General features: G+C 42.7%; 1 protein-coding gene across 9 annotated transcripts in view; it reads right to left on the bottom strand.

The window, feature by feature from the left end:
• The window catches only part of FOXO3 (forkhead box O3), a 123,084-nt gene that overhangs the window by 19,879 nt on the left and 83,959 nt on the right, over nucleotides 1-19,246 (bottom strand). The window contains exon 1 of one of the 9 annotated variants that reach the window (XR_009601491.1): nucleotides 5,246-5,484. The gene's annotated coding sequence lies outside the window, so the exon portion shown is untranslated. 9 annotated transcript variants of the gene reach the window in all.

The raw sequence follows: 19,246 nt of genomic DNA on the forward strand, positions 1-19,246 counted from the left end.
CTTTACTGAAGTTTGCGCTTACAATGTATTACCACATCATCGCCCCTTGCATTTTGCAACAAACTTCCCTGGCTCTCTAAGGGTGATTCATCACCTACAGGGCTATTTTATTCCATTTTGGTTCCTTCCTCCTCCAGTACAAAGGCAGCATCTACCTTTTCTGAGCTACTTCTATTCAGAACTGGTGTGAATTTTTACCCATCTTTTCTCTGACTCCATCTCCTGCCACAATTTCACACCTGTCTCACAGGCATAAGGAAAAAATGGCAGAGTAAGATTTGCTGAGTTGACAGAAGAAGTAAGGCCAAGTCTCCCATTCAGAAAAATTCCAGCTAATTTATGCAGACAGTCCCTCCTCAAGGCAATGTGATCTGAGCACAGTAACTTCCTTCCAAAGAGCACAGTGTGGAAAGGGGAGGTGAGGGAGAGTAACTTTACAGTGAAGAAACGTGACAGCTCAGCCCGGTAATCAAGGTCAACATCAAAGGGCAAAGTCAGATTGATGATGTGCACTCAAAACAACGTGATGAAAACGGCACCCTCCCCTGTGGCCTTCCTTCCAAAACCCATCACCTCATTCCACTTGTGAGAAAAAGAGCAGACAAGTCCCAAATAAGGAACAGTTGAAAATGTTTGTCCAGTTCTCCTCAAAACTGTCAGACCCACAGGGAGCTTAAGAGAAACATGCTGACTAAACACAATGTGGAATCCTGGATGGGATGCTGGAACAGAAAAAGCAAAGTATACGGCAAAAGCTAAAGAAATCGGAATAAAGCACAGACCTCAGTTAATACTAATAATGTACCAACACTGGTTTATCAGTTGGGACAAGTGTACCAAACTGATATCAGATATTAATAACAACAGGGGAAACTTGATGTGGATAGCCAACATCAAGAACTTTCTGGGCCAGTCTGGTAACTTCTCTGCAAATCTAAAACCATTCTATATTAAAAGGTTTACTCTTAAAAAAAGGAAAGATGAGGGCAAAATATCCTCAAAACCCTAACAATTGCTCCCATCTTGCAAGAATCCTCTTCCTGATTTAGGGAAGCCCAGTTAATGGAGATGACCCTGATCCAGCCCCATCTCTGTCACCGACCAACCATGAGACCTGAGCAAATCATTCGGTCTATGTCCAACAGCTTCAGTTCCCCATTTTCATTACAGCCATAGCATTTGAACCATCCCTCTCTGATAGGGATGACGTAAGGATGATATATGATAATGCACTTCAAAAGCCAGTCACGCTACTAAGTCAGGGTGTTCTTACTGCCATTGTAAAACACAGAGTACACGATGGACAGAGCTCATTGCCTGGGGAGGTCTCCTATTCTATAAAATGCCTCGTGTGCTATGAAAGAGAGGAGCTGATGGTGGCATCTGCCACGTCTGGAACAGCACCTGCAGGTCAGATGAGTGTTTATTTGCAAGTTAAAGACAAAAGACATTGCCTGCTGCTGTCTATTAAATGCAAACCATCCTAAAAGTTACCGTAGTTTAAAAAAAAACTGGCAATCACCAACTGTATTTATGTAGAAGATACAAATACATGTGTTCTACCAGAATGTTTTTAAAACACAGAAAGTCAGTGGGATTTCACCATACATAAATAACCCAAAATACTCAGAGTGTTTCTGTGTATATGTTCCCATGCAAGGAAGTCCGACAGCTCTGGCTGGGCAATGAGCATCACCAACCATGGGTCATAGCTCGGCATCTCTATGACAGGCGTAAAGACACGTTTGAGAGGACATGCTGAGTATCTGATGAGCCAAATGGTGCCCAGGAGACTATATACCCAGCTTCCCTTTCACTCTTTTGGTTTTTTAAAGAATGGCATGTCTACTCATGATTCAGAAATTACATTTCTTTAAAAAGTAAAACACTTTCTCCATAAAGATATGAAGCATGCTCTTAAAACTCACTCCACAGGGTTCAAAAAGCAGGCAAGTGCACAGTGATTCTATTACTGAGTACCCAGGAGACTAGATATATGAACCACAAACTTAAGCTCAAGTTTCTGGTTAGGAAAAAAATAAGCTTCAGTTTCTGAAGCCCTGTGGGGGCGATGTGGACACTGATTGAACCGCCCCTCCCGTGGCCAGCCCCTGCTGCTCCAGATTTTGGAAAGAGTTCATTCATACCAACACCCAGCAACAACAATGATCAGTCATAAATATCCAGTTATCCACCCTTTAAAAAGCATTTGTGGACAATTTTTTAAATGAATTTTTAGTTTCACCAATTCCAAACCAAGCATAAATGAAAATGTTAACCCTTTAGAGACCTCCAAAATGTCCTATATGGATGGTCATCTATTCTACAACTCTAACCCTAGTGATGTACGTGTGTAATTTTTTTAAATTATAAGCTACCACTGGTTAGAATTTGGAGAGAGAAGCTAAGCTTCTGTAGGGCCTTGTGGGAAAGGGGCTGGAACACCCTCACAGAGGACAGAACCAAGGACTGTCAGACCCGGGCCGTGATTGCCAGGATGAGGAATGGAGCCTGACTGACTACAAGAGTCCGTTCCTGGGTCAGCGCTTTTAGAGTCCTCATCTCTAATCTTCCTAACAAACCACAAAGTCAATGCCCTCATCATATACATGAAGCCTCAGACTAAGAGAGATTAAATAACTTATAGAAGGTCACACAGCTTTAAACCGAAACTTGTTTTTCCAACTCCACTCTAATGCTTTCTCCCAACCTTTCCCGGATCTGTCACCAAATTATACAGAAGTCATCATTTAACTTAACATCTAAAGAAAGACATTTATGTAAGAAAGACGAAGGATACAAAGGCATAATCTTATATGACTATAATTTTGTGAAATAGTTAACAGTAACAATTTAGTAGGTCTTTCCTAAAAATGTTTTTAAAAGTCTTTACAAAGAGTAATCCTATAGCCTGCGTTTGCATTTCTTTACTAAGGTGGCCATCACAGCATTCATCCTAAAGAGAGGGCAGTGGTTACCATACAAACCCAAATAAGCTACACTTAGATACTGAACCAAAACCCAATTTATTAAATGGGTGATCAGCTTCAGTGTCAAATCTTAGTTCAACTCTTGCTTTAGAGGTTACTAATGACAGAATACATTCCCTAAGGCATATCACCTACGCGACACTCAGACAGGATTTTCCAGTTTCATTACTAAGACAGTGCAAACAAAAACTATGTCACAATCATCCTCATGGTCCCTAGCCTTCCATTTATGAAATCCATCATCTGAAGCGGTGGGGGGACATTGACAAAGACCCATCAGTACGGTCCCCCCAGTCCATTTCTAGCTCAAATGCCCCTCACCCTAACAAAGTCAGATGTCAGAAATGTAGTCTGCTTTTTTGCCTCACAGGTCATGACTCTAATCACCAGGTTCTCTAAGTTTTGGTGAAACAGGAAAAAGTGAACATAAATGCCCGAGAACGTAGCAGTGTTTCCCCAACACCTCCCCTGATAACGGAAGTTAGTGGTGATATAATTTCTGTAAGATTTCAAACTGCCCCTCCCTCACCTCAAACCCAGGAAGGAAGAAGTGGAATTTATAAAAAGAAACCAGCCAATTATAAAATCCTTTTATAATGTGTAGTTTAAGTTCTCTAAAGACCTCTTTAGTGAGGGGCTCTAAATTAAATTCCCAACGTATTTCGTGCATGTTAAACTATAAAACTGCTGTTAAAAATATTCTATGCTTTTCCACTAATTCATCTATCATACCAAATAGTCTAAATCTGTAAGATATAACATTAGTTTGAGGGTTGAGAACTGACAGAGGAGGAGGAACGGTTTGATAGGACTAGAGAGATTTTTCCAGTCACATCTAAATACACATTTTGGAAAACATTATGAGGTCCTTAAGGCTAAGGTGATAAGGTAAATATTACCAACCAGGACTCCCGCTGCTAGATCTCAGGCCATTCTGTCATCACATTCGTTTACTAGAGGAGCCAATAAATTACTATAACCCCAACCCAAAACCAGGTGAATAGTTCTGGTTATTTAAATCCACTACTAAAATTTTTTTCTTCCCTGGTAACTCAGACAGTAAAGAATCTGTCTGCAATGCAGGAGAACCAAGTTCAATGGGGAAGCCCCCTGGGGAAGGTAATGGCAGCCCACTCTAGTATTCTTGCCTGGAGAATTCCATGGACAGAGAAGCCTGGCAGGCTCCATTCTATGGAGTCATAGAGAGTTGGACACAACTGAGTGACTAACACACAACACAACTAAGAAATTCAGAGACTGATGAATTACAGTAAACTAAACGTTTCTAGGAAGAAACTTTTGTCAGGGACAAAAATGCCAGTGTTTCCCCACCCGACCCCCAGCCAGGGCCCAAAGACGTAGAAAACCCTGAAAACAACTGTAGCACAAGCTGTCTGAAGACAGAGCAGAGATTAAGAATAAATACCCTTTGATTCACTTTTTATGTCAATATTCTCTTTTATAAAATGATTTATACTGAAGCAAGGCCTACTCTGGGGCAGAAAAAAACAGGTGTAGGTAATTAGCAGCAGAGCTGCCACAGCTGTCCTGAGTGACTGCAGCTGTCATTGGTGGCCTAGCCCTTCAAGGAGGGGTGCGCAGGTGCATGGAGGAGGAAGGTGTGCCGACATTTCACAGTCACACGCACTCACATTTTACAGCCAGGCTGACTGGCCGTGTGGTCCAGAGCCTAAGGTTCCCTTGGCCTGGCCCTCTTTGAAGAAATCAGCATAAAGATGACTATCCTCATCCAAATTTGGTCATTCTTGTTCATGCTATAATGAAGACAGTGTTCTAATGCAAGACACGTTTATCCCTAATGCTAAAGTGCACAGCCACTACATTTATGCCAACTGGCTGTAAAGATAGATGGACCCCAAACAGATTAGATTAGATCAGGTGTCATAGAGAAGCTGCCTGAAACAAGTAAGTATTCCACCAATATTTACAAAGTGGGTAATTCACACATGCAATTTTTTAAGGTGGCCAACGGAGGGAGGTAGGCTTCAATGTCAGCCAGGTCGGAGCTAGAATAGTGGCCTAGGCGTGTGTCCTGTGACCCTGGACAACTGAGCCAACTTCAGTTGCCCCTTTTATAAAATGAGAATAAAACCACCCTCTCTAACTCTAGGATCTTTGGGACGATTAAATGAAAGTATGCATGCAAGTTACTCATCCAGTGCCAAGCACAAAAGCAGCTCTCAACTGTCAAGATTCCACACACAGAAGCAGTGACATCACAAAAGTTCACTTACTGTTTTCTGAGCATCATATGCTTTAAACCAGATGAGAGGGCGGCTCCTTTCAGGAAAAGATTTCAAACTTGTTAAAGTATTTCAAAGTGCCGTGCTGCTCAGGAGTAGCTGGTAATTTCCCAACTGTTGCTACCCTGTGTCCGCTCCAACCCCTTCCAACCCGTGTTTACCTTGTAAAGACTGTCCACTAACCCAGACACCAGCTGCATGTGCTTCCCCTGGAATACAGAGAGGGTTTTGTCTGGAAGCAACATGTGGTATCAATTTATCTTTCTCAGCAAGGGCAACAAGGAATCCACTGACTTTAAAAATAAAAAGGGAGTTGTGTAATTTAACTCTTAAAGGCCTCTACCTTTCTCAGTCACTTCCTTTTTTTGGTTATCTCAAAATGAGTTATGGTTGTCAACTCCCAAGCCAGACCCACTGATGTCCACCAAGCAGACTGCAGGCAGTGCCCTGGTCCTCATGAGAGATTTCAGTGGGGATGATCTATAAAGGACTGCTTTTAAATCCAGTGCTCATCTATGCTGCACACAGGACCAGTATTTCAAGTAGGTGTCCTTGCTTTGACTTGTCACTGATAGTTCAGAATGGGACTGCCAAAGACCTGAATTCTAAAATATGTAACTGCTGAACAGTTGACAAAGGTCATGTGAAAAACCCAGTGGAGACCCAGGGAGCTGTGCACCACAGCACAACAACGCAGAGACAGGTTCGGGAGAGATGCTGCCTTTGACTTTTGATGATAGGCTCTTTGAGAGGCAGTTCTCTGGATGATGCCCTGATTTCTCTTAGGTATCAGTTCTCCACCCTGGCTGCCTCTTCCAATCAGCTGTGGAGGCTTTAAGCACTCAGTCGTGGAGACTGGTGTGAGTAAGCCTCGGGGAGGCACAATATGAAAGCTCCCCAGATTATCAGCTCAGAGCTGAGAGTCCCTGGAATTTCCCCCTTACGTTTCTGCTGGCTGAGACTCTAAGCTAAAGATTCCTAGTCTCCCCAGGTCTGATGACACAGCACAGCAGATGTTCTTTAAGCCCAAGTTTCCACCATTTAGAAGATAAGGATGAGAATCGGGCTCACAGATTAAAGCTGTGTTTATACGCAGGGAGTAAAACGGAGAGTTAGAGCAATCTATCAGATCACTGGAGTCCAGATAGGGTTTCTCCCTAAAAAAAAAAAAATAAGATGGGGGGAGGAGTTGAGAGGGAAGGGTCCTTGACCTTGCACTGCCTTGTGGACAGTTATCCATTCTGCCCTGTGCCACTTCTCCACCCGGCATGGATAAGCATGGACAGAAAAGGGGCAAGAGGACTTTCCCAAAGGTAGTAACTGATACAGGCCACAGAAGGGATGGGCTGGGACTGTAATTGATCCCTGTAATTCTCAGAGCTCTCCCTGAATTAGCAATGCAACCTCACATAATCCCTTTTATAAGAGACTGTCCTTCAAATGAAATGCCAAAGATAGACTGCATAAAAATAACCACTGAAAAGGCCGTACCCCAATCCTGAGATACTTATTAGCTTCCATTGTTAAGAATACAGCAAAGTATTACTTAATGAACTCCCTTGAGATCCAAAGCACATGATTTTAAGCAGATCATCTCAAGAACGTTAATAACAACCACACCGTTTCTCCTTCCTCGACTGTAGGAAACACGACGTCGCTGCACTTGATGCAAAGACCCTGGATGGAGGGAGGTGGGGAGTGGACACTGCAAAGGGCCAAGAAGGGCCCATGTGAGGGAGAAGAGTGAGGGCTGGGCCTTCTCATTAGACAGTAGACATTTAGCTGGCTTGCCTTCGTCTCCTACATTTTATCGACTTTGGGGCTAATTTGTTCAAAAGCAAGTACACAAAGTATGACAGCATAAACCAGACTTGAATTCAGAGCCATTGTTTCTGACTATATGGAATACCAACTATAATAGCCTTTCAGACACATAAGAAAAACATTCACATAAAGGATTGCATCATCAACCCTGATGTGTAAGACAAGTTCCAGGCTAGTTCCACTCTTACGTTTGTCTAAAACACTAAAAGTTTAAGACATTAAAGGACTTATTTTTAAAAGATGATGTTCTGAAATAAATATTGTTGGGAATTTGTCTGAAGGATTAAATTTCCAGCTAGAAACAAGATTTCCGTTAAATCTGCTGACAATCCTCTACCCATAGAGATCTTTGGAAAACTAACATTTGTTTCAAGTTTTCACACAGTAAGCAGTAGGTTCTGGTTCCTTGTTTGGAGGAATAAAATAATAACAACCTGGTGATCAGTAAAATGAACCCATTTCTTACCCAAGACAAATGAGACACATGAAGCTTTCTTAGGAAAAGAAAGGCTTGGCAGACAATTTGCTCTTCCCCTCAACTGAACAAGAAATCCTAGATGGGAAGAAATTTCTCTTAAAGAGCTACTACGCTATTACAGACAGTTTTGTTGGATTTTCCAGTGTGGGTTTTATTTTCATATTAATTTTTATTTTTTTCATTTAGCAATTTTTTTTCAAGCCCTTCCACAGCTGTTTCTGCTCTTGGAGGGCAAGAGGGAACATTCCATTCCTCCCAGCCAAACCTGCACTTCCGGCACACAGAGAACCCTGGCAGCCTCGCACCCTCTGCCCACACCCACTCCCCTCAGCAGCCTCCCCACCCCCAAACCTCTCCGGCTTCCAGCCGCACGTCCTCCTTCCCACCCCCGAGGAAGCAGCAGCTAATGCATGCAGTCAAAGGAAAGACAATCTCCAGAAAGCAGGTTAAAGCTGCAGCATTTGGCCACCCCTGCCCTCCTGGCTCCAGGTTTCTTCCTGATATGACTGAATCCCTTCCCCTTCCCACAAGGGGCTCGGCAAACACATGCTACTTAAATTCTCCTCCCCGGTGGCTCAGAATTCACCTGCAACACAAGAGACCCAGGTTCAATCCCTGGGTCAGGAAGATCCCTTGGAGAAGGTAATGGCAACTCACTCCAGAATTCCTGCCTGGAGAATCCCTGCCTGGAGAATCCCATGGATAGAGGAGCCTGGCAAGCTGCAGTTCATGGGGTTGCAAAGAGTTGGACATGACTGTGCAACTAATACACACCTTAAGACCATGCAGGACAAGCCACACAAAGTCGATGCTTCAAAGGGTTAAAAACCATGACATAAAAGAACATTCCTGAAACTGACTCTGCAAAGTAGAACGAAGTAGAACAGAAACAGCTTTGTTATTAACAAAATTTTCACTTAAGATTAAAAAAATAAAGCTGCAAGTTTTTTCAGTTTGAAAATGTATTGTGGGTGGAAATGGAGAGAATAAAAGGGCACTGGAAATACACATCCAGAATTCAGGAATGCATTGGAGTTTAATCACTTTCACGGCATTATGTAAGTGATCATCAGGACAGGAAGTTCAGTAAAAGGTAATACTGTGGAAAATGGAGGGCTGCTAAACCCATCTAATAACAAGCAACCTTAACTTTACAGTGAAAGAAACTGAAGACCAAAGAGATAAAAGGCATAGCTGAATTCAATCAGCTAGGAGGTGGCAGCCAAGCTGAGACAAACTCAGATCTCCTGGCCTCTAGGTGTTAACAGTAATACCACCCAGAAACTCCGTTAGTCCCAGTGTCTGGATTACCATGACAACTGAAAAGGTGAGGTGAAGTGCATGGAGCAGAGGACGGATAAGATCTACCATCCATCCATCCATCCAGCTTCAGTCTGCCTTGCTTTACAACTTATGGAATAGCTGTCTGTCTCCCCTAATACTTACTGAACCCTTTACAACCAGATGCCATGTTTTATTACAGCTTTACTGCCTAGCATGGCACTGCCACATAGCAGGTGCTCAAAAATATTCCTCTAATCAGTGAATTAGTGGGAAGGGGACAGCAGCCACAAAACAGGCCTGAACTGTATGTTAAAATGAAATGTTATAAAAACATGAGACCAATAAATGATCCTCAATATGAAAAATGGAAGGAAATGTCCATTGCAAAATGTGAAATAGCATCAAGGTTTTTCTAAAGTCAACAAGTCTCAGCCTTGAATATAAACTTCAATTATACAACCAAATTTCCCAAAACAAAATGACATAGTCTAGTAAGCAGGCTTAAGGTTCTCTGTAATAATATTATAGAGATGGGCAGAAGGATGGCACATAGGCTATTCGGGGGAGCAAGGGTTTGGGAGAATGGTCTCAGGTCTGGCCAGGGTGTAGATGCCTACCTGTCTCTACCCGTCTTGGGGTGTTATGGAGCCCCCATTACTTGGTAATGCAGTTGATTGGCTCAGAGGACTCAGAGGCATTCTTGAAACCACAGATAACATGCCTAGTTCTAAATCTCCCCCAAGCAAACACAGGGATAACAAGAGAAATCCAAAATACAGTCTACCTCACCTGCAATCTGAAGGAACTTACTGTATTAGCTCCTCCCCAAGCCAACACTCTGTGCTTCACAAACCTAATCTCACTTTATTTTCATGGAAAGTCTGTTAGGAGGAGACTGGGGTGCAGGACAGCAACTGTCTATAGGCACTGGGGCCTGAAATCAAGCCCAAGGCTAACTCCTATAGCAGAGTTCTAACCACTGCACTGCGCATCCCTCTCCAGTCCCCGAACTGACTAAGGACAGAGGCACCATTCCAAGTGACCAAGGAGCTTGCAAGACTACACTAACCTGTGTCACTGAATTAAATGTTCTCAGCTCTAAGTTTCTGTACATGGTTCCTAGGACTATGAAAGGAGAGGAAAAGGTGGAAAAAAATCACTAACCATAAAGCAAGTGTTGGAACTGGATCATTTTTAGAAATGATCCTTTTTTCTCAGACACTCCCCAAAAGGAACACTATGGACATGTTCTGCCTTGACCTGGGATCACTACTTTTAGGGAATGAAAAAACTGGATCACTGCCATAAACTTTTGAGTGCCCAGGCCTTCCTCTGTGCTATCACCTGTGACCGATTCAAGCCAATTTACCTGGTTTTCCTGGGCAGGCCTATCCAGGCCCCCAAGTGCTGGCACCATTCTAAGGTCCTGAAGCCAGAGACATCAGGCAAATGTCAGCTTTACCAGGGATCTTGCTATTTACAAGGCTTAATCTGAAACAGGGACTCAGCTCTATACTATTTAAAATATGTAATTAGTTTATTATTGAGCCAGAAATGATTAGCTTGCTTTCAAACTATGTGAATTTTAAAACATGATGTCTTTTGCCTGCCAGCTGACAGCATGATCAGGTTGCTTCTGTTTAGCCTCAATCAAAAACTCTGGTAGAAAACTGCTTTAAGGCTTCATATGCATGCTATTTTATTATTTGTCTTCTGGCATCAAAATCTGCAGAAACAGAAATCACTGACAATGCAAGCACACTAAGAGGATGGATGTAGAGGTGCTGAGTGGGTGAGTTCAACCACTTGAGAGTTTGACATCTGAGATCCAGGAGAACTGCCTTTCTCTTCTTAGGGTACAATCCCTCTCTTCACGTGGAATTCACTGGCTGTAGCATCACACATACAAACACTGACTGTTTCCAGCTCTTCAGATGGTCTGGTTCAGAAAAAAATGGTTCTTTTCTGTCTTGTTATTTCAAGAGCAATGAATTTCTTCTTGGTAGCTCTGAAATATATGCCAATGTGTGGGCACAGTCACACAGCTACACACGGGCCCACACCCTGGAAAGACTGGGAGGGGTGGAGGCACATTTTTTCAGCTAGGGCAGGAAAAAGTTGGGGCTGGTATTTATAAAACAGACATGTGTATATGCATCTGGAAGCAGGCTCCCTTCCAAGTGTCAGTGTTAATTATTCTAATAGTCATCAAAAATCAAGGTGTTACTGGTGAAAGCAGAAAAAGGAAGCAAATGCCACCTAACAGAGTATCTCCTGCTGGCTACTGCAAACACAACCACTGACGGACTTTTTCTTTACGGGAATAAAGAGTAGAGCAGTCGACTCTACAAAATGATTCAGGCCTGCAGCCCCTCTGTCCACTCCACACCCGAGTGAAATTTGGCTAGTAAGGAGTCTCCTGAGGAACTGCTCCCTCTACCTGAGGACCTCACCTGCAAGAGCAGCATTTCACAGTACTGGTTTTGCAAGATTTCTTCTTGTTTAAAATCACAGGATGCAAAAGTGGCTGATGACCAATACAATGATGTTGCTAAATACCGAGTGAATCAACCATTTATTCCCGGACACTCCTGGGTGCCAATTACACTCCCAGATGAGCACCAGCCAGCTTGAAAGTCCACATGAATGATCAAATAAAGATAGGAGATGACATTCCATTTGCTGAAGAACCAGGCATTCATTCCATTTTTTTTCCTGAAGAAAATACTGATTGAGCCATTTGTATACAAGTGCATTTTAATTTATAATCTAGGATGTTCTTCACTTTCACTTTTCACTTTCATGCATTGGAGAAGGAAATGGCAACCCACTCCAGTGTTCTTGCCTAGAGAATCCCAGGGACAGTGGAGCCTCATGGGCTGCCGTCTATGGGGTCGCACAGAGTCGGACACAACTGAAGCGACTTAGCAGCAGTAGCAGGATGTTCTCAAATGTGCAAGCTAACCATTAGTATTTCCCCTCAAATTATGATGAATGAAGCACGTTGAATGTGCATGGGATAAATCAGTTTCTCTGAAAACCATGACGCAAATGCAGTATTTTAATACTAATACGTACTAGGCTGTCATCTCCTCACATACACTGCTAGGTAAGCTTGAAACCACTTAAGAAACTGGAAGCAACTAGTGCCAGTTGTGATACTAATCTATCACTCAAAGGGCAGGAGGGATAATATTAATTGGCAAGGACAGTCATATAAGAGGCTAAGAGTCTATGGGACATAAGAGACACTACATGTGTGGTGGAGAGTTGGAGGTGAGACCACTCCCCACCCAGCAGGTGTCCCAGCGCTCCAGGGCTCCCTGGTTCCCACACACTTGCTGCCGGTGATTCCAAAGCCATGCCTGAGGATGCAGGACCCCTGGCTTTACAACTACCTCCTTGGCTGAGTCTCACTTGGCAGGTCTGGCCCTCAGATTCTCTCCCCCAACTTTCTGGAGCTCATCACCTGGACTTCCTGAACTTTCCAATTCTTTCCCCTTAGGTTGTTCATTTGCTAACAGGAAATGTGTGTGAGCTCATAGCACAACCAGGCCCTAGGTCTTTCCCTAAGACTTAACAAATCATCATACATTCAGGGTCCACTGAAACCAATCCCTTTACGTCAAGACAAGGGAGGAAACACGCACAAGAACAGATATTGCTGAGCCATTCTTAGGTTCAAAGGTAGCTTCATGTAACATACTTCAGACTCTCTGAGGCATTATGTGGAATAACATCACCCTATATTCCCTGCAGATGGTGACTGCAGCCATGAAATTAAAAGATGCTTACTCCTTGGAAGGAAAGTTATGACCAACCTAGATAGCATATTCAAAAGCAGAGACATTACTTTGCCAACCAAGGTCCGTCTAGTCAAGGCTATGGTTTTTCCAGTGGTCATGTATGGATGTAAGAGTTGGACTGTGAAAAAAGCTGAGTACCGAAGAATTGATGCTTTTGAACTGTGATGTTGGAGAAGACTCTTGAGAGTCCCTTGGACTGCAAGGAGATCCAACCAGTCCATTCTAAAGGAGATCAGTCCTGGGTGTTCTTTGGAAGAATGATGCTAAAGCTGAAACTCCAGTACTTTGGCCACCTGATGTGAAGAATTGACTCACTGGAAATGACTCTGATGCTGGGAGGGACTGGGGGCATGAGGAAAAGGGGACGACAGAGGATGAGATGGCTGGATGGTATCACCGACTCAATGGACGTGAGTCTGAGTGAACTCTGGGAGTTAGTGATGGACAGGGAGGCCTGGTGTGCTGCAATTCATGGGGTCACAGAGAGTCGGACACGACTGAGCGACTGAACTGAACTGACTGATATTCCCTGTTTCTCCAGCAACGTGTTCATCAGGTTCTTCCAAACTGCCGTGACCTAGGGTCTCCCCAAGTAAAAAGGATGGCCAAGTCCTGATGCTAACTTGTGGACAGAACAGGAAATTAAGCTTCTCATAAGGTTAATGATCCAAGTTGGGAGACAATTCTCCACGGGGTCTCTGCAGGTCTTGCAAGCAAAGTACGAACAGCCCTTAGTTCTAGACTATCATTCAAAGATGTCTGTATTTGCATAGCCTTGGAAAACAGCGATGACATTGCACTCCAGAGCGAAGAACAGATGTGCTGATTGCTCATTACCAAACATGTAGGATCCCCAAACTCAGGATTCCTCTTCCATTAACCAAACTCGCTGCATGTACATGCATCAACCTGGACTCATCTGTGTCACTCATTCCCATGGGATTTGGGAGCAAGGATGGAGCCATGGGAAATATGTGGCTGCTCATGCTGCTTGCTGGGCAACCAGTGAGTAATAAATTCTCTGCCTTTGACCCAGGAGTCTCATGTCCAGCAGGGTCAAATCTCAGATCCTTCCAGTTCCTGACAGTCTGCTACTTTAGTTTATGAACTACTGACATTTCCTTAACTGTACCAGATAAAACTGGGCAATTCATCTCTAGCTAACTTTCTTCTCTACTCCTACATAAATGAGAAGAAAACACAGATAATGGGATGGAGGAAAATGAGGTCACAAGTAAGAGGCATTTTGAAGGTTCTGATCTGGCTCTGCTGAGGACCCATAAGGCTTTATGAAGGCAAACCATGAATAGAGGGCGAGGGGCAGGGGAAAAGGAAAAAAAGCTCCTCCTGTAGCCACTGTGCAGTGTTTCGTCTGCATCGATCACCATCTTTGTCAGGGGTTGCTCAACTCTGCGGTTTGCTCATGAAGAGCAGAGTGAGCAGCAGCTTGGGTCTGTCGCTTTTGCCTTCCTCCTCCACTGAACAAGAGGACAGACCACATTATGTCCTCTAGGTAACACCTGTTGAGTTTCTGCAGTGGCCGGATCTCCATCAGGGAGCCCTGGGCCATTCTTGGAGGGAAGAGGCTCTCCCTAGTCCTTCTGACTTGCCTATGAGCTACCCCAAGTCTCCCCTGATGGAAATACTTTCATGGTCTTTATCTCACCACAGTGACTGTTGGTGCACCTGTCACACAGGCAGAAGCCTGAGATTCCCTCCTCCTCCTTTGCGAGCTCTTCTACATACATTTGCTGCATTCCTCGGACAGTATTTAGCAGCTTCAGACCTGCAGAAAGGAAGACGGACTAGGCGGTTCCTGTGAACCGAGAGCAAACACACACACATTGAAACACTCCAAGTTTCCAAAAGAGAGTTAATTTTCTAGCTTATTAACTATGAACCAGGAGCCTCTACTATGAAATATAAAAACCTTACAAAACTTCATGCTCTTCAGTTTTTAACTACTGATTTAAGTCAGACATGTTCTGGTACATAGGAAATTGGTATTTTCTTTTCCCTCCCTTTTCCTCCTGGATAACCTACTTCCATTCTTGGCAAAATGAGGTGTATATTTACTATAGTGTTCACATGCACCTACACGTCCAGAGACTCTGGAATGAGGCTGGGTTGTTGCCACACAGCCAAATAATGTGCCCTTTGAGAAATAATTATCAATTAGAGTGCTATAAAATGGGCCAGCAGTTTTACTCCACTCACACTGTGTGGTATTTTGGCCACCAAACACAACAAGCTTTCTTCGGTTCTCTTTACATCAATCAGAAAATTACGTTAATTTGCTCCGCTGCTATTTGTGGACATATGTGGAAAGAATGCAGACATCCAGGGGTAAATTAGAGTCAGTTCACGCCACTTGGGCAGCAGGTCCCCACACAGACATTAACATTATACAGGGACCCCAGCCTGGGCTGTAGCAATGGATCTACAGTAAGGAACTATTAGCAACAACTTGCAAGTAATCAATTTCCAGTGCTTTTGAGTCTAGAGGAGCTGCCAAAAGAATCTGGCAAAAGCCATCATTTTAAAAACACCAATTTAAGCTACAGTAAGGTATTCTTATTATAGCAAATAGGTTTTGTCTCTTTAAATCTATATAGGAGGTTGAAAAATAGAAAAAATAAAGGTTTGAAATTTAGATACAACTTGGACATTTTAAGTCTTACAGCTTTTCTGTCCTTCTTCCTGACAGCTCTCTTTTATGTGATATTATGTTTGGTGATAATTATTAAAATATTTCCTGGGGGGAACGATATAAAAATAGGAAGAATTTATATATAAGTTCTTAACAGAAGAAAAACTGGGAAGAGTTAAAGAGCAAAAGAAGGCACAACTACATCCCCTGTTCTGTCCTGACACACAACAGAACACCTTAATACACCTTCTTGCCAGGATAAATGAACGCCCCCCTCATTTTCTCTATTGAAGTAATCCATGCTGAATAAGGTTAGCGTCTGTAATACAATGCAGGAAGTCCAACATTACAGAGGCAGACACTCTTTTCTCAGGTTCTCCATCTCCAAGGAACTCTTATCTCTTGCATTTAAAGTCACAGTAAATAAAGTATCAGATTTATGTAAATTTAAGTCATCTGTGGTAAACTTGAGAAACACTTAGAAATTCAAAATGTGGATATTATTCATTTTACTAGAAATCACACTCATGCTTTAGGTGAACCATATAACTCAAACTACTGTAACACAGTAGGAAAGAAAATTTTATTTTTAATTAAGATTCATTACTTTTTTAAAACTGAGGAAAATAAACATTTAAATTGATTTGCAGAAGTATTAAGTAGGTACAAATTTTAAAAAATCAGTATCTACTGACATTAAAAATGTACATTACCTTTGACTTAGAAGAACAGATCACTTCTCTTACGTGAAAATAGTTCACTATAAATTTTGGGCTTTTTGCCATATATAGCCAAATCTAATCCTACCTGATTCCAGCTTGTATTTCCTCCAGTCCAGCATTTCTCATGATGTACTCTGCATAGAAGTTAAATAAGCAGGGTGACAATATACAGCCTTGATGCACTCCTTTTCCTATTTGGAATCAGTCTGTTGTTCCATGTCCAGTTCTAACTGTTGCTTCCTGACCTGCATACAGATTTCTCAGGAGGCAGGTCAGGTGGTCTGGTATTCCCATCTCTCTCAGAATTTTCCACAGTTTATTGTGATCCACAGTCAAAGGCTTTGGCATGGTCAATAAAGCAGAAATAGATGTTTTTCCGGAACTCTCTTGCTTTTCCCATGATCCAGCAGATGTTGGCAATTTGATCCCCGGTTCCTCTGCCTTTTCTAAAACCAGCTTGAACATCAGAAAGTTCACGGTTCACGTATTGTTGAAGCCTGGCTTGGAGAATTTTGAGCATTACTTTACTAGCATGTGAGACGAGTGCAACTGTGCGGTAGTTTGAGCATTCTTTTGCATTGCCTTTCTTTGGAATTGGAATGAAAACTGACCTTTTCCAGTCCTGTGGCCACTGCTGAGTTTTCCAAATTTGCTGGCATATTGAGTGCAGCACTTTCACAGCATCATCTTTCAGGATTTGAAACAGCTCCACTGGAATTCCATCACCTCCACTAGCTTTGCTCGTAGCGATGTTTTCCAAGGCCGACTTGATTTCGCATTCCAGGATGTCTGGCTCTAGCTTAGTGATCACACCATCATGATTATCTTGGTTGTGAAGATCTTTTTTGTACAGTTCTTCTGTGTTTTCTGCCACCTCTTCTTAATATCTTCTGCTTCTGTTAGGTCCATACCATTTCTGTGCTTTATCAAGCCCATCTTTGCATGAAATGTTCCCTTGGTGTCTCTAATTTTCTTGAAGAGATCTCTAGTCTTTCCCATTCTGTTCTTTCCCTCTATTTCTTTGCACTGATCACTGAGGAAGGCTTTCTTACTCTCCTTGCTATTCTTTGGAACTCTGCATTCAGATGCTTTTATCTTTCCATTTCTCCTTTATTTTTCACCTCTCTTCTTTTCACAGCTATTTGTAAGGCCTCCCCAGACAGCCATTTTGCTTTTTTGCATTTCTTTTCCATGGGGATGGTCTTGATCCCTGTCTCCAGTACAATGTCATGAACCTCATTCCATAGTTCATCAGGCACTCTATCTATCAGATCTAGGCCCTTAAATCTATTTCTCACTTCCACTGTATAATCATAAGGGATGTGATTTAGGTCATACCTGAATGGTCTAGCGGTTTTCCTACTTTCTTCAATTTGAGTCGGAATTTGGTAATAAGGAGTTCATGATCTGAGCCACAGTCAGCTCCCGGTCTTGTTTTTGTTGACTGTATAGAGCTTCTCCATCTTTGGCTGCAAAGAATATAATCAGTCTGATTTCGGTGTTGACCATCTGGTGATGTCCATGTGTAGAGTCTTCTCTTGTGTTGTTGGAAGAGGGTGTTTGCTATGACCAGTGCATTTTCTTGGCAAAACCCTATTAGTCTTTGCCCTGCTTCATTCCGCATTCCAAGGCCAAATTTGCCTGTTACTCCGGGAGAAATATCAATAAGCTCAGATATGCAGATGACACCACCCTTTTGGCAGAAAGTGAAGAGGAACTAAGAAGCCTCTTGATGAAAGTGAAAGAGGAGAGTGAAAAAGTTGGCTTAAAGCGCAACATTCAGAAAACGAAGATCATGGCATCTGGTCCCATCACTTCATGGGAAATAGATGGGGAAACAGTAGAAACAGTGTCAGACTTTATTTTGGGGGGCTCCAAAATCACTGCAGATAGTGACTGCAGCCATGAAATTAAAAGACGCTTACTCCTTGGAAGGAAAGTTATGACCGACCTAGATAGCATACTGAAAAGCAGAGACATTACTTTGCCAACAAAGGTCCATCTAGTCAAGGCTATGGTTTTCCTGTGGTCATGTATGGATGTGAGAGTGGGACTGTGAAGAAAGCTGAGCGCCGAAGAATTGATGCTTTTGAACTGTGGTGTTGGAGAAGACTCTTGAGAGTCCCTTGGACTGCAAGGAGATCCAACCAGTCCATTCTGAAGGAGATCAGCCCTGGGATTTCTTTTGGAAGGAATGATGCTAAAGATAAAACTCCAGTACTTTGGCCACCTCATGCGAAGAGTTGACTCACTGGAAAAGACCCTGATGCTGGGAAGGATTGGGGGCGGGAGAAGGGGACGACCGAGGATGAGATGGCTGGATGGCATCACTGACTCGATGGACGTGTCAGATGAACTCCGGGAGCTGGTGACCGACAGGGAGGCCTGGCGTGCTGCGATTCATGGGGTCACAAAGAGTCGTACACGACTGAGCGACTGAACTGAACTGAAAGACAGGGACCCAGCACATTTGCAAGTGATGAGGCTGTATTTATCGTGAGGCTCTCAACACTTCTTGGTTTGGATCCACCTGGATCTCAAGAGAAAGAACACTTTCGTGGTTTTAGACATAAAAAATGTATCATGCAAATTATGGCTGAGAGACATATGGTCTTAGCTTCTAGGAATTAATTTTACAATAACACAATATATAAAGCTATTTCTACTGATCATGGCAATTATGCAAGGCCACACCTTAGCAATGATTTTCACAAAACTATCAGAAATAACATAAACAGCCAGTGAGCAAAGAATATCTACAACACACCGTAATATTCTAGCTTGGACAAAGCCTTGCTCTTGTGACTCTGGAGCAACATGAAATGAGTGGAAAGTAAGGCAGACACAGTGACATCATCAGTCTCCACTCAAGACCAGAGCATCAAATCCAAAAAATAAAATCCTATCCAATAAGAAACCAACAATCTCCCATCTGGACATCACGGGATAGCATCCAGTAAGAGTATTAAAAGAAAACTCTGTATTCCCATGGAACCAAACAGTGGTCAGCTATCCATCCCTAAAATGAATTTTCAAAAATCAGGAAATGAGTAAATGAAGAGATCTGTCACAAAGCTATTGCAATATTCTGAATAATGAATGCTATACAAGAATAGGAACTTTACTGCATTAAGATACCACATGACTATCTCAGTTTTTCATGTGTAAAGGTTGGATATTGAAAATCGCATCTATGAAGACCTAATAAACAGAGCAGCATTGCAATGT

Source organism: Ovis aries, chromosome 8 (assembly GCF_016772045.2).
Source record: "Ovis aries strain OAR_USU_Benz2616 breed Rambouillet chromosome 8, ARS-UI_Ramb_v3.0, whole genome shotgun sequence".
In the NCBI taxonomy this organism is placed as follows: Eukaryota; Metazoa; Chordata; class Mammalia; order Artiodactyla; family Bovidae; genus Ovis; species Ovis aries.